Here is a 13,481-nt window from a genome sequence, read left to right on the forward strand (position 1 = left end):
AACCGGGTGAAATGTGAATTCTTCTTGGCTTCAATAAGCCTGTGATAAAAATAATGATGACAATCATAGAACCAGAGCGCATAGCCCTGTCGAGACAGGCTTGTTGGTCTTTTTCAATATATATATATTTTTACCATTATAACAAGCAGTAGTGCTCAATAAATATTTGTTGAATAGACAAATGAAAAAAAATGTCTAATACTCACTTGACAGATGTAGAGTAGGTGTGTAAAGAAAATGTGAGACATTCTTACTGTTTGCACAGATGAAACTGACCTTGGTAAACAATCTGCCCCACTCTGGGATCTCTAGATTGCATTGGTGGGTGGTAGGAGAAGCAATCCTGGAGTGTTTTATACCTGCTGTCTCCTAGGATGGGGGTCTGAGGCAGAAGTAGGGAGATACAAGTAAGTTCTTAGAGAAGAGACGCTTAAGCCTTTTCTGAACAACAAAACTCCCTTGAGGATCTGGGCAAAGTATGATCCCTATGCCCTGGAATATTAACATGCACACAGAGGAAGCGTGGGTAAGTAGTAAAAGAATGCCACCTGTGTCCTATGGTAATCACTGATTCCCTTTGTTTTTCTCTTTCTCTACAACAAGGTTTCTCTACCCTGCCACTATTGACATTTTGGGCCAATTCTTGGTTATGGTAGGGGAGGTGCTTGCCCGTGTGCTGTAGGATTTTTCGCATTACCCCTGGACTCTACCTACTGGGTGCCTGTAGCACCTCCCTAGGCATGAGACTCAAAACTGTCTTTAGACATTGGGGGCAGGCTCACCCCAATTGATCTTTATTTTTTTGACGGAGTCTTGCTCTGTCGTCCAGGCTGGAGTGCAGTGGTGTGATCTCTGCTCACTGCAGCCTCAGTCTCCTGGGTTCAAGCAATTCTCCTGCCTCAGCCTCCCGAGTAGTGGGACTACAGCTGCACGCCACCACGCCTGACTAATTTTTGTATTTTTAGTAGAGACAGAATTTCACCATGTTGGCCAGGATGGTCTCTATTTCTTGACCTTGAAATCTGCCCGCCTCAGCCTCCCAAAGTGCTGGGATTACAGGGGTGAGCCACTGCGCCCGGCCCTGCTCTACTTTTTCATGTGAGAATTTTTGGTTCTCATACGACTTACCAGCTGGAAGAGAGGGGACCATGTATTTCATGGGACCCTGAACCTAAAGGGTTACAGTGACCTCCGTTGGTGTCTCCAGCACCAGCCTCTTCTCATCTGTGGCTCCAGCTCCCACTGGACAGGCCCACTCTTGATTCCAGCTTTTTGAATGTGCTTCTTCCTTTAAGTGTCGACTGGTGTCATGCACATTCAACTTTATTACTTCAGAGGATTGGATGGCACCCAGTTCATGATGGGCAACTTAGTGGGCACTTGATATCTCACTAGGCATTCAGTCTCTGCCAAAACCCTGTAGCAAGCCAGGGAGAGCTTCTCAGAAGGAGAATAAATGTTAACAAAGAGGGCTGCTGGAGATCTGCAGTGTGATTCTTCTTCTGGAGCTCAGAGGTCCCATACAGCCTCCTGATTGACCACAGACACTTAGGACAAGGTTGGCTGCCTTTACTGAGTCAAAGTCCCAGTGGCAGGGCTGCTTGCTCCTTGCTACCTCTTTTCTGGGCCCATTGCCTTACAGTTCCTTGGTAAATGGGTCAGAGCAGCATGCCCGTTGTGATATGAGCTGCCTGCAAAACCCAGAGAGGCTCAGGGCTAGCCCATGTGGAGAATTAGAGCAACTAAGAAATAAATCCTCAGCTGCTTCCTGCCTCACCGGGCCAGGTACGCACCTATCTGGAGCTGCAATGATTTCCGCTGAAGTTTCTTTTGGGAGCTGTGGAACACTAATCACTGCCTCAGAGGAAGAACTGGCTGGCAGCCCTCTGCTGGGTCTTTTCCTGATGCCTCGTTCTCCTGCATCAATCAATTATTCACATTTGTTTTCTCCAGCTTGTTAATTAAACACAGATACTGTGTCTGTGTGTTTCAGTGCCTGAGTTGTCACAGCACCTAATTTGCAAGAAAACATAGTTAGGCCGGATTCCCTTTTCCCGGCTCTCTGTGTGTGGCGGGTGGCTCCGTAACTACTCGCTGGGTTGTGTCTCTCCGAGCATCAACAGTAACCAAATGTGTAGATGAGGACCCTGCAGTCAACCTTCCTGGTGATCTGGGAGTCCTTGCATACGATGTTTCAGGAGATCCTGGAGGAGATGCAGAAAATCCAGTTTGTGGGGAAAGAATGCGTTCCATTGTCGAGGAACTTCAGTTGCTGGAAAGCCGCTTCTCAGATTGAACCTTGCCTGGTCAGGCTTGCCAGTCAGCACTCAAGTGCCAGTCTATTCCCTCTTGGAATTAGGAGACCTTGTTTATTGTGGTAAGGTCTCAAGCGTTTAGTTTCCCAAAGACATGTTTAGTTGAAAGGAAAAGATCTTTCTTTAAAACATTGAGCTCTCTATTAAAAACAAATGAAAAACACGGAATGAAAAAAACAAAACAAAAAGTATCAAATAAAACCCAACCACTGGGTCCTTGAATAAAATGCATCTTTCAAGTCACCCTAAATTTTCAATATTAGGTTTAAATCTTTTTGGATTATGGGCATAGCTTTGGGGATTCCAGTCCTTTTTTTTTTTTTTTCCATTTATAGGTGATGAACTTTTGGTCAAGGAAGGCTATGTACTTATTTAGGTGTACACAGTAAGTATTGGGGCTAGGATTTGAATTCTGCTCTGCTCTGAGACAGACCCCATGCATTTTCTACCATTCCACACACAATGTGGTGCTTCTGACAGGTAAAAATTCAATATGTGGCTGCTTTCTGAAAACCAAAGAGGCAGCCTTAGTTTGTTAAGCAATTTTTCTTCTCTACTCCTGAAATAGAATTATACAGGTTACCTGCTTTTGCCAGAATGAAGAAGCCCTCACTTCCAACTGGTACAGTAAGTTTTCTCTCCACTTGACTTTCTCTTTCTCATAACTATCTTTTTTAATTTTTGATAAAAACTTACTCTACGCTTAATCATTTCCAAAGTTATTTATTTGAGTTTATTCACTGGAGTCCTCATAAGAACCAGCCCTACGGGTTGGTAATAAAGCCTCAGTTTACTCTGGACACCACTGTTTTCTCAAAGGGCCAGGACTCCTTGCAGAAAGTCATGTGGACAGCACATTCAGACAGGACCTAATAAGGGCATTGAGGGTCACTCACTGGTGAGCACTGGCCATGTATGTACCAAACATTGGGTTAGCAGGTAGATTTCACGTCCATACAGAGTTGTGGCAAATTAATCTTTGAATGTATGTGGAGGCATATATAATATATCACAAGTTAATAAAAAACAAAATATATTTGAAGTCGTTTTGCCAGTGGGTCAAATATGTCAGGCCACAGAACTGTCCATTAGTCCCAAAGGTCCATCATTCCCTGGAGACAACATAGCCACTGTCTGGGAACATCAGCAGCCTGAAAGAGGTCTCCTCCTGACTTTTGGAGTTTTGTGAATGTTCATCCTCCTGAATGGTGACTTTGAGAGCTTAGCCAGGAACCTGTGCTCTTTTGTCAGTGTGCATAAACTTGATACATCCTTAACAATCCACATGTATATGTAACGCTGCTTGTTGAATACCTCCTCACTGCCAGGAACTTGTGATCAATTACATCTCATTTTCCTAAGCCACTGTGAGCAATAATATCCCTCTTTTTCAGATGATGAAACTGAGGCTGTACAGAGGTTAAGTAACTTGCTATGGTCATATGGTAAGTGTCAGAGCTGGATTCAACCCTGTGTTGGCTTAACTCTCTTTGTTCTTCTCCTTTCTTCTTTCATGCCCCAGAATGATCAACTTAAAGAACTCTAGGGTTGCCTGTTGTAGAAATCAACTCTTCAGTCATCAGCAGCTGCATTTCTCCTGGGATGCTCTGGTGGAAATGACTGCACAGCACACTCTCTTCTGGTCCACTAGTCTATATGGGAGAGGTGGCGGTCAGGGCATTGCCTCCTATTGATAGAGATCCCCAGGGCTGACATTGGGGCAGTTCTACTGGGGTTGGATATGTGCTTCATGATGACTGCAGTGACAGTACCAGATGTCTACAGCCACCCTAAGGCCAACAACTTCAGTTAAGTGCCTGGCCTGGCTGCTTTCCAGAGGGTCAGGGTTTAGGGGTGTAGAGTGGGATGGTTGGTAGGAGTAGGAGTGGATAAGGTTGTTTCCTGCAGAGTTCACCGCTCTCTCTTGCTTCCTACTGTCTCTGCTGAGTGACATTTCACCAAAGCAACTCCCTTTAGGAGCAGCTGGTGCAAATGTCACCGGCTTCAGCAGGGATGGCCCTTTTCCATCCTTCATTTCTTCCTCTGTCCCTCCCTTCCACCCTTCAAGTACCTTTTTTATTTTGAAAGGACACTGTCTGGAAATTCAAGTACAGGAAAAAGTAATTACATTTTCTCTTCAGTGTGTCTCTCAAAAGCCTTCAAATGATCTCTGGTCGAAACACTGGGATCATTCCAGAGGGAAACAGGTATTAGCGGCAGCTTTGGCGGCTTCCCTGTGTGGGTTTCACTACTGCTTTTCTCCATGCTCAGGGCCATGATGACAGCGTGGTCGATTGCTTTGCCTCCCTCCCTTCTGCCACTCTCTCCCAGCAGAGGTCAAGGTCTCATTCAATGTCACACAAGTAGTAAGTGGTAGGGCTCACCTGGCTTTGTAACTGGGTCTGTTCAACTCCACAGCTATGCTTTTAATAACTTTGCTATGCAATTGCGGTGACTATATTTGCAGAACCAAAAATTAGAAGGCATGATCTGACAAATATTTTCTTTTCCTGACACGCTTTTTGTTTCAAATTTTTAATATGAAAAGCCACACAAAGGTACCCAAATGAAATCATGTTTTGTTATGCATACATCTAAATAACATAATTATTATTGGAAAGAAGAAATTATATAAGATTGGAATTGTCCCAGGAAATCCAGCTCACAGAGTTGCTATTTGGTGAGAATTGCATTTGACCAGGAGCTAAGAGTCTTTGGTTCGGGCCCAGGTTTGGCCCTCAACTAGCTGTGTGATCTCGATTAACTTACTTCACCTCTCTGGGCCTTATTTTCTTAGTTGGTGAAGTGAGAAAGAGTTGAATCAGATGATGTCTCAGGGCCTTTCTCGTGCTGATATTCAAAGGCCTTGTAATTCTAGGTATAGACTTCATTAGTTGAGCTGTCAGTGACATATACATGAGATTCTTCCTTTGGAAATGAATTTTGTTCTCTCCCTGCTTTAGATCAATCCTGGCAACATCTAAATCCAGTCTTTTGTTGTCTGGAACCCTCTTATGTTCCCTGGGAGTCCACTCTTTTTTATAGACTGAATCTTTGGAACATAGTTCTCTGATTTTTCCAGGAAAATAATCTCTGTTTGAACTCACCTCATTGCTTGCTCTTTTCCCTTTCTTCAACCTAGACTCCCTCCTCCTTCTTCTGTCTACCCTTTTTTGCACATGCCAGCCCCTCCCTTCCTGCTGCTTCGAAGCGATGCCTCCCCAGTATCTCCCGCTGTCTTTTTCATTTCAGTCATTCTCTGCACAGAAAATCGAGGTTCAGCATTCCCTGTACGGAAAGGGACGAGTAAACAAGGCCAGCCATGCTTGGCTTGACTGTCACTGCACAGCCCTCTCTCTTCCCCTCCCATCTTTTCCTTTCCTCCCTGCTTCTTCCACTGCATTTCAGTTTTCTACCCTTTCCACACATCTGAGATTGTGCTTTCGAAGATAACCAGAGAGTCTATTCTTGAAACTCAATCACGGTTTCTCCCGGCTTTCCTTGACCTTTCTGCAGCATCTGGCACTGGCACCTCTACCCTTTGAAACACTCTTATTTGACGTCAATTGCCACTACACTATCCGACTCTGTCTCCCTCATTTTGTACTCATCCTTTATAAGTGGACATGTCTGGAGGTCCTGGCTCTGACTCATTTTCTACGCTTTGTCAGAGATTTCACCTATTCTTATTCCTTCCACTAAATCTCTTTGAAGTTTGACATCAAGTTTCTATCAGCCCCATGGACATCTTCACTTGGGTGTTCCATTATCACTTTATTCAACATGTTTGCAATGAAACTTACCATCCTCAATCAAAACCCGTATCTCCTCCAGATTTCCCGTTGCTGTTGATTTTCTCTCAGTTATGTGGGCTTGAAATCTAGTCAACGTCCCTCAGTCCACTTTCTTCCTCACCCACTCCTCTGACCAGTCACTGCAACTGATCTGTTTGTTATCCATATGTCTCTTACATGCATGCCCTCCTATTTCCAATGCTATCTTCCTGGTTCTGATTGACACAAAGAATCTCTTTACTAGTCTTTAATTTCTTGATTCTCCAACCCATCCTATTTTCCTCTATGCCAATAACCTTCCTAGACTATCGCTTTGCACATTTCTCTGTATCCTTCTGCTTCCTGTATTCTCAATCACAAAACAAACTTTCAGAAGTTCCCAGAATAACACCCCAAGCTCTCAGGCTGACATAGAAAGGCATCCAAAATGTGGCCCTAATCTATTCTGTTCTTACTTCCCATTAGTTTCCACATAAATACAATTTCCTGTAGACAAAAGCATATACTTTGTCTGCCCTTTTGTTTCTCCAGAGCTTGCTCCTCCACAGTCCCATGTGCTTGAGCAAGAAAATGGGCCTCCATGAGTCTGATTCTGCACCTATAAAATGGTCATGATCCTGTCTCTGATTTTCTTTGGGTGGTTGTGAAGACAAAATTCACTTATTCAAGAAGCATTTACTGCAGAGATCCTGGGGATTTGCAAAGATAAATAAGTTACTGTCTCTACCCTGCAGGTTGCTCAGGTAATTTGAGGAAACATACACTTAAAAAACCCACACTGTCAGTAGGATGGGGTGAGCAAGAGTTCACTGGCATGCACACTGGGCCCCAGCTTGGCCCAGCCCCACCAACCTGAGACCTGCTCAGCTTCTTTCTAAGCCACCCTCCATCAAAGACTACCTGTCCTCCTCCCTTTCCTCAGGGCCCAGTTTTCCCTAATGTGAAAATGAGTGATAATGGATGCTAATTTAATGTGTTACTTCTTCCAGGTGACATATTTACATTTTAATAGCAGAAAATTCAAAGGAGGCTATTTTAAGCCCTGTGGCAGGTGGGTGGGGACATATTTTGAGTTAGGGAGGATTTGAGGGGCCTTAAATGGATAGGCACCCACTGATTCTACCTTATGGTATTGGTTGCCCTCGGGAGTCCAGAGATGAGGATTGCCTCCCTGGGCTTTGCCCCCTCCTTATCTGATGGGCGTACTTTAGAGTGTCAGACTCCCAGGGCAATGATGGATGAGACATCTGCTCCATGATGGGCTATTACCAGCAATTCATTACTGCAAAATGGACTTACCCTCATTAGCCCAGGAGCTCTGAGTTTAATGCGGCATTCTGCAATCTCACAGATTCTGCTGCACACATTGAAGGTGTGCATCACATTTTATAGAGCCAGAAAACCTGAACTTTAGAAAACAATGGAGATTTAGCATGCCTCTTGAATTAGCTCACGTATTTACTCTTTGTGAATAAGCCTGTTTTGTAGAAAAACACTGTAGCTCACAGTCTCATTATTAGAAATTAATTTGCTCCACTGCTCTACCCAAGGGCACAATTCTCCTTGGGGAACAATTTTGCCCTTATCACGCTGGTGCTTGCGGTAGGTGGCTAGATTTCTGAAGTTCTGGCCTGGGAATGTTTCTCCTGGGGCAGTTCTGGGAAATGGGCTGAGTCTGTAGGTCTCTGCAGGCCCTTCATCATGAGTCACCTGTGTGAAATTTGCACATTCTGTATGGGAGCATTTGGGAAGATTTCTTTTCCCCTTTGTGATGTGTCCCAGCAAAACCATTGTCATATATCCACATTTTGGGGAGGAGTGACTTATCCAGAACCAGTATTCAGTTCAAATAATGTGTGACAGACACAGTGTCAATTTCCTAAACTTCTGATATTATAGGTACTGCTGTTAATGCATGAACTCCCTGCCTGGGTTTAGCTTATCCTTGGGAAATTACCCAGCCATTTGTCACATCCTCACAAATGACAGTTCTTTTGGGCTTCTTTTTCTTCAATAGCTCAGGGATCTCTGAGGTCTCTTCTAGATAGAAGATTCTGTGTTGTCATCTCCCAAATCAGCAACTGGGGGATTTTTTTTTTAAAACCCAGGTTCCACATTGCAAATGTCCCACCTCATTGCTGGTGGTAATGGTGGATGAGGGAGATAACATTTTTGGGGCCACAGCACAGTTAGTTAGTTTCTTCTTTTTCCCCCTTAGGAATTAAACTTGGTAATTCATTTCTCTCAATCTGTTAGGTCTCACAGATACATGCGGTAACCTGTCTTCGGGCTTAAAAGTGCTTGTTCATTTAGCCATTCGTTCCTTCCACAAATATTTATTGAACGCTCATCAAGTGCAAGGCACTCTGTTAGGCGCTGGGGCCGTACTGGGCATGGGGTTCCCCGAAACAGCAAGAGATGTTTAGCTCCAGCACAGACACAACCCAATTAGATTTATCAAGTACTTGCTGCGTACTTACAGTGGATCAGGCCCTGGGGACAGGAAACCAAGACACTCCCTGAAAGGTACACATGCCAGGTACACACGCTGTTCTCTGAGGTCAGATTAAGATGCAAGCTCTTGTGCATAGTATTCTCTCTTCTCTCACACAACCTGTTTCTTTCCTCCTCCATGAAGGGGACTCCCAGTCCACCTTTCCAGACCACATTTCCATTAGGATGCTTATCCTAGATTTTTGATGATTTCCCACCTGGATTACATGGAAATATTGGGAGAATGTCCTTACCTTTCAGCAGAAATTTTTATCAGTTGTCTCACCAGCTTAAGCATCCTTTCTCACCACCAACTTTCTGTTCATTTTTCTATTTCCATCTTTATCCTGATAGAAAAATCAAGGATCCTGTATAATGTCCACTTACGACAGGCTGTGTGACTCGGGGCAAGTTTTGATCTGTTCTCCTCCCTTTCCTCAGAGAAAGGGAGGATGTTTATAATTTCCAAGGATTCTCCTGTATAATTTTCATAGACATTTATTTGGGTTGTTTCTATTTTTTGACTATTATGAATAAAGCAGCTATGAACAGTCATATAGAAATTTAGGTTTTCATTTCTCTTGGGAGGAGTAGAATTTCTGGGTCATAGAATGATTCTATGTTTGCCATTTGGTGGAAATGCCAGTTGTTTTCTAAAGCAACTGTACCATTTCGCATCTCTACCAGCAATTAGTCATTAATTCTCCATCAAGGCAGTGACCAGCCACTCTCTGAAGAGTATAAGGAAAAGAAGCTACAGTTCCTACTCTTGTTGCTGGTTTTAGGCCATAACAAACGTTCATTGCCCATGCACCTGCATTACTGATTCTAGATTTCTCTCACCTCCAGCTAGGTTGCTTGCCCCATGGGTTGCTGAGTATGCTTTTCAACTTTAAAGTGCATTGAATCACCTGGGAATTGTGTTAAAATGCAGAATCAGATTCAGTGGTCTGGGGAGGGACCTGGGCTTCTGCATCTCTAGAAGCTCTCAGGTGGTGTTGATGCTGCTTGTCCATGGACACATTCGGTAGCAAAGAACTAGGCTAAGTTTACCCTTGATTGCCATTCCTTTGCTAAACCATGGTTGCTGCAATTGCCCCTTTGTAGTTTTTGCCAGGTTTCAAGCACCTAGAAAAGCCCCACTGAAACCCCCAGGTTCTAGAAAGAATCTTTCCTCCTTCTATTGTGCAGCCACAACTCAAGCTCCTTCTGGTAATCAGGGCTATTGATCCCACCAGTACAATAACTCCTGTCTTGTCCACTAGCATAAGGTGTGCTGAGTGACTAAGTGGTAGTCAGCTTCAAGCTCAGTGGAACCTTATGGGCAGAAGAGTTTCTTCCCTGACAACCAGACCTTTTATCCAGCAGGGCCCAGGCTATAGATTACACAGATTCTATGAGTGAGTGGGAAGGTTGGCGAGAGAGACAAGTCCTATATCCACTCCTTGGTTCCTGGACAGTGTATCCCTGCTTTTGGGACACAGCGCCATATACGATGCCGACATTGCTCAGTGCACATACCACATCACCGATGATTGTGTCCTGGCCCTTTGCTGTGTGGTTACAGGGTGCGTGCCTGTGCTGCTTCTGCCATTCATTTAGGCTGCTGCTTCCGGATGATGAGGGCCACACTAAGACTCATGAATTCCATGGTTACACATGCATCGTGTGTCTTCTTTGCAGAGGTAAAGTGGCCCTAGGAGCCAGCATAGTGACTAGGTGGCTGTTGGGTGAAGCTGATTACCATAGAACTGCTGTCCGGTCACAGCAGTGCAGAGCTGGTCACTGGTGACAATAGAGATGGAACAGTGGTAAAGGGCCCGAGACAGATGAGGCTGAGAGGATCTGAGATGTATAAGAAGTGTCTCATGGCCGGGCACAGTGGCTCAAGCCTGTAATCCCAGCACTTTGGGAGGCCGAGGCGGGTGGATCACGAGGTCAAGAGATCGAGACCATCCTGGTCAACATGGTGAAACCCTGTCTCTACTAATACAAAAAATTAGCTGGGCATGGTGGCACGTGCCTGTAATCCCAGCTACTCAGGAGGCTGAGACAGGAGAATTGCCTGAACCCAGGAGGCAGAGGTTGCAGTGAGCCAAGATCGCGCCATTGCACTCCAGCCTGGGTAACGAGTGAAACTCCGTCTCAAAAAATAAATAAATAAATAAAAAATAAAAAGAAGTGTCTCATACGGAGGGCTTGTGATCTGGTTCAGAAAGCAAGATATAAACACAATGTGGAAGAGACATCAACCTCCATGGGAGTTTCAACATAGTCAGGGTAGAGGGGTGAGCACAGCCTGGAGTAGATAAGGGGCGTTCAGGAATAGGTACGACAGAGCCTGGTGCTGCAGGCCATGCAGACGTGAGACTGGTGGAAAGGGGAAAGTATTCTAGGTGGTCAAGGCCAGTGTCAAGAAGGACTCAGATGTGAGAGTGCATAAGTATTTAGGGACTTGAACACAGACAAGTTTGGAGCTGGTTTGTGGGGAGGAATCATAAAATAATTTTATAGTAATACATAACCTTTATTGAGCCCATATTGTATGCCTGGCACTGTTCTGAACTCTTACATGGATTACCTAATTTAAACCTCACAACTACTTCTTAAGGAGGCAAGGACAGTATTTGGGGGTATTTTGAATAACTATGCAAAGAGTTGGGTCTTTACCATTGCCACACTGGCACTGGAGGAGTTGTGGGCCCCATGAAGACAGGGCCAATTTCTTGCTAACTTTTATATTCTTCATTCTTTATATAGAGCCTGGCAAATGGGAAAGTTTCCATGATATCACTGAATGTTACTAACAGCTATCCCTAACAATGCCCTCCATGTATACCAGGCACTGTTGAAAGTGCTTGACATGGAAGAAGTTATTTAATCCTCACATAATCTCGTAAGGTGGGCACTAGTATTATACCCATTTTGTAGATGAGAAAGTTGAGGCATAGAGATGTTAAGTGACTTGTCCAAAGTAACAGAGAAAGAGAGGGCCACTGCTGGGCTTCTGACCCACACAGTCTGGCTTTAGAATCCACATATTTAATTAATACACCCCTAAATGATTTTCGAGAGGCACATGGCCTCTCGAAAATCATTTAGGAGAAAGATTTGAAAATGCTATTGGAAATTAAGTGGTGGGGAAGGTTTTCAGCCTGGGTCAGTGGGAAGGCAGGTGAGCAGATGTTTTAGGGGGTAAGAGGATGTACTTCATTGGGTCACCTATGGTCTCTCTGTTTCCTCCAGAGAGAAGGCATATCCTTCAGGTCTCAAGTATCAGCAGACATGCAGTTCTGAACATCAGTACGAGGTTTGTGTGTGTATGTTTTCTCTTATTTCCCCTACAGTGTATTTACACTCAAGATTGAGATAAACATCCATTTGCTTTAACACATGTGAAAATACCTTAGCAACTTCCTGCAGCTCTGGTCTGTTGCTAAGCAGTGACCCTACTGCTACCATGGCAACATCAGAGACTCCGGAGTGCTGCTGGTACCAGCCTCTTGTTACTGACAAGACTTTGGGAAACTGTTAGCAGGGCTTTAGGAGCGCATTTGTTCTTGGGGAACAGCCTTGCTGTATTGCTCTTTGGCCTTGAGGGAAGCTATCTGGGGAGAGGAGCCCACCAATGTTTGGCTGACAAGACCTTAGTCACGTCTGCTGGGATTCACCTTTGCTGCTGTCTCCATATCATCGTGGGAGCCCTGTGGAGTGGTGTGGAGTTCATGATGGATTCTTAAGAAGTTATAGGGAGCTCTTTATCAATTCTGTTCCTGAGAAGGACCCACGTCAGGTACCTCCATTCAGCAGAGACGAGCTATGGTACACCTTGGGGTGTGGTCAGGCAAGATGAGTATGTCCGTCAGCGTCCTGGGTAGACACAGAATCTTGCTTGGAGGTTTAGGGGACTTCACTGAAGGAACTGCTTACAGCAAGTAGTGTGGGCAGGACTAGGGGAACAAGTGAAGGATAGTGATGCACCGGAAATAACAGCAGGAAGCTGTTACCACCCAGAGCACTGAAGGGACAAGAGGAGGAAATGGTTTTATAGAAATGATATTCCAGTTTTTTAAAGCTGGTACTGTGGAGCAGAAGCCACCCAGCAGAAGAGATAGAATGGGATGCAATTTTTGGAAGAGATATAGCTCTGAGGAGGAAGGAGGAGAGTGAATAGCTGGAACTCATCTGTCGTCCTTTGATCTTTGCCAGTGTGTCCTATTAGCCAGACGTAACTGGAAACAGGCCACGAAGTAGCCCAGGCATTGTAGCCTGTGAAGGCATCAGCCATTTGAGTACAGAGCAGAGATGGTGGGTGTGTATGAGTTATAAATGAGGGGGAAGGGAAACAGACAAACTAACATGGCTGGGTTAACTTGACTGGGAGCAGGCAGGCTGGGAGGACCAGAAACTCCAACAAGATCTACCTGTGGGATAGGATGACACCCTAACAGCAGAGCCAGCCACAGACACAGGAAGGAGGCATGTTTAATAAGGGGCATAGCTTCTGGGATAACAAGTAGTCAACACAATGGAAGCCCAACATACCACTGTCCTAAATGACCCTATAACAGCACTCTCCCTGACCCACAGGCAAGGCTGAGGGGTTTTATAGAAAGTGTCCAGTCTCTGGGTTGCACAGCTGAATCACATCCCTTAGGGTTCTCCTAAACCTTCCTGTTACTTCCTCCACTTGGCCTTCCATTGCTCTCGACCTGACTGTCATTTCTCAGCCAAGTTACCTTGGATGGACAAAGTTTAGACCAGAGCAGCATCAGTACTACCTGGGAACTTATTAGAAGTGCATATTTTCAAGGCCCCACCTCAGACCTGCTTAATCAGAGACATTTGGGTTAGGGGCCAACAATCTGTGTTTTAGCAC

Source organism: Aotus nancymaae, unplaced genomic scaffold, assembly GCF_030222135.1.
Source record: "Aotus nancymaae isolate 86718 unplaced genomic scaffold, 86718_ANA_hifiasm-v0.15.2.pri h1tg000012l, whole genome shotgun sequence".
Classification (NCBI taxonomy): domain Eukaryota; kingdom Metazoa; phylum Chordata; class Mammalia; order Primates; family Aotidae; genus Aotus; species Aotus nancymaae.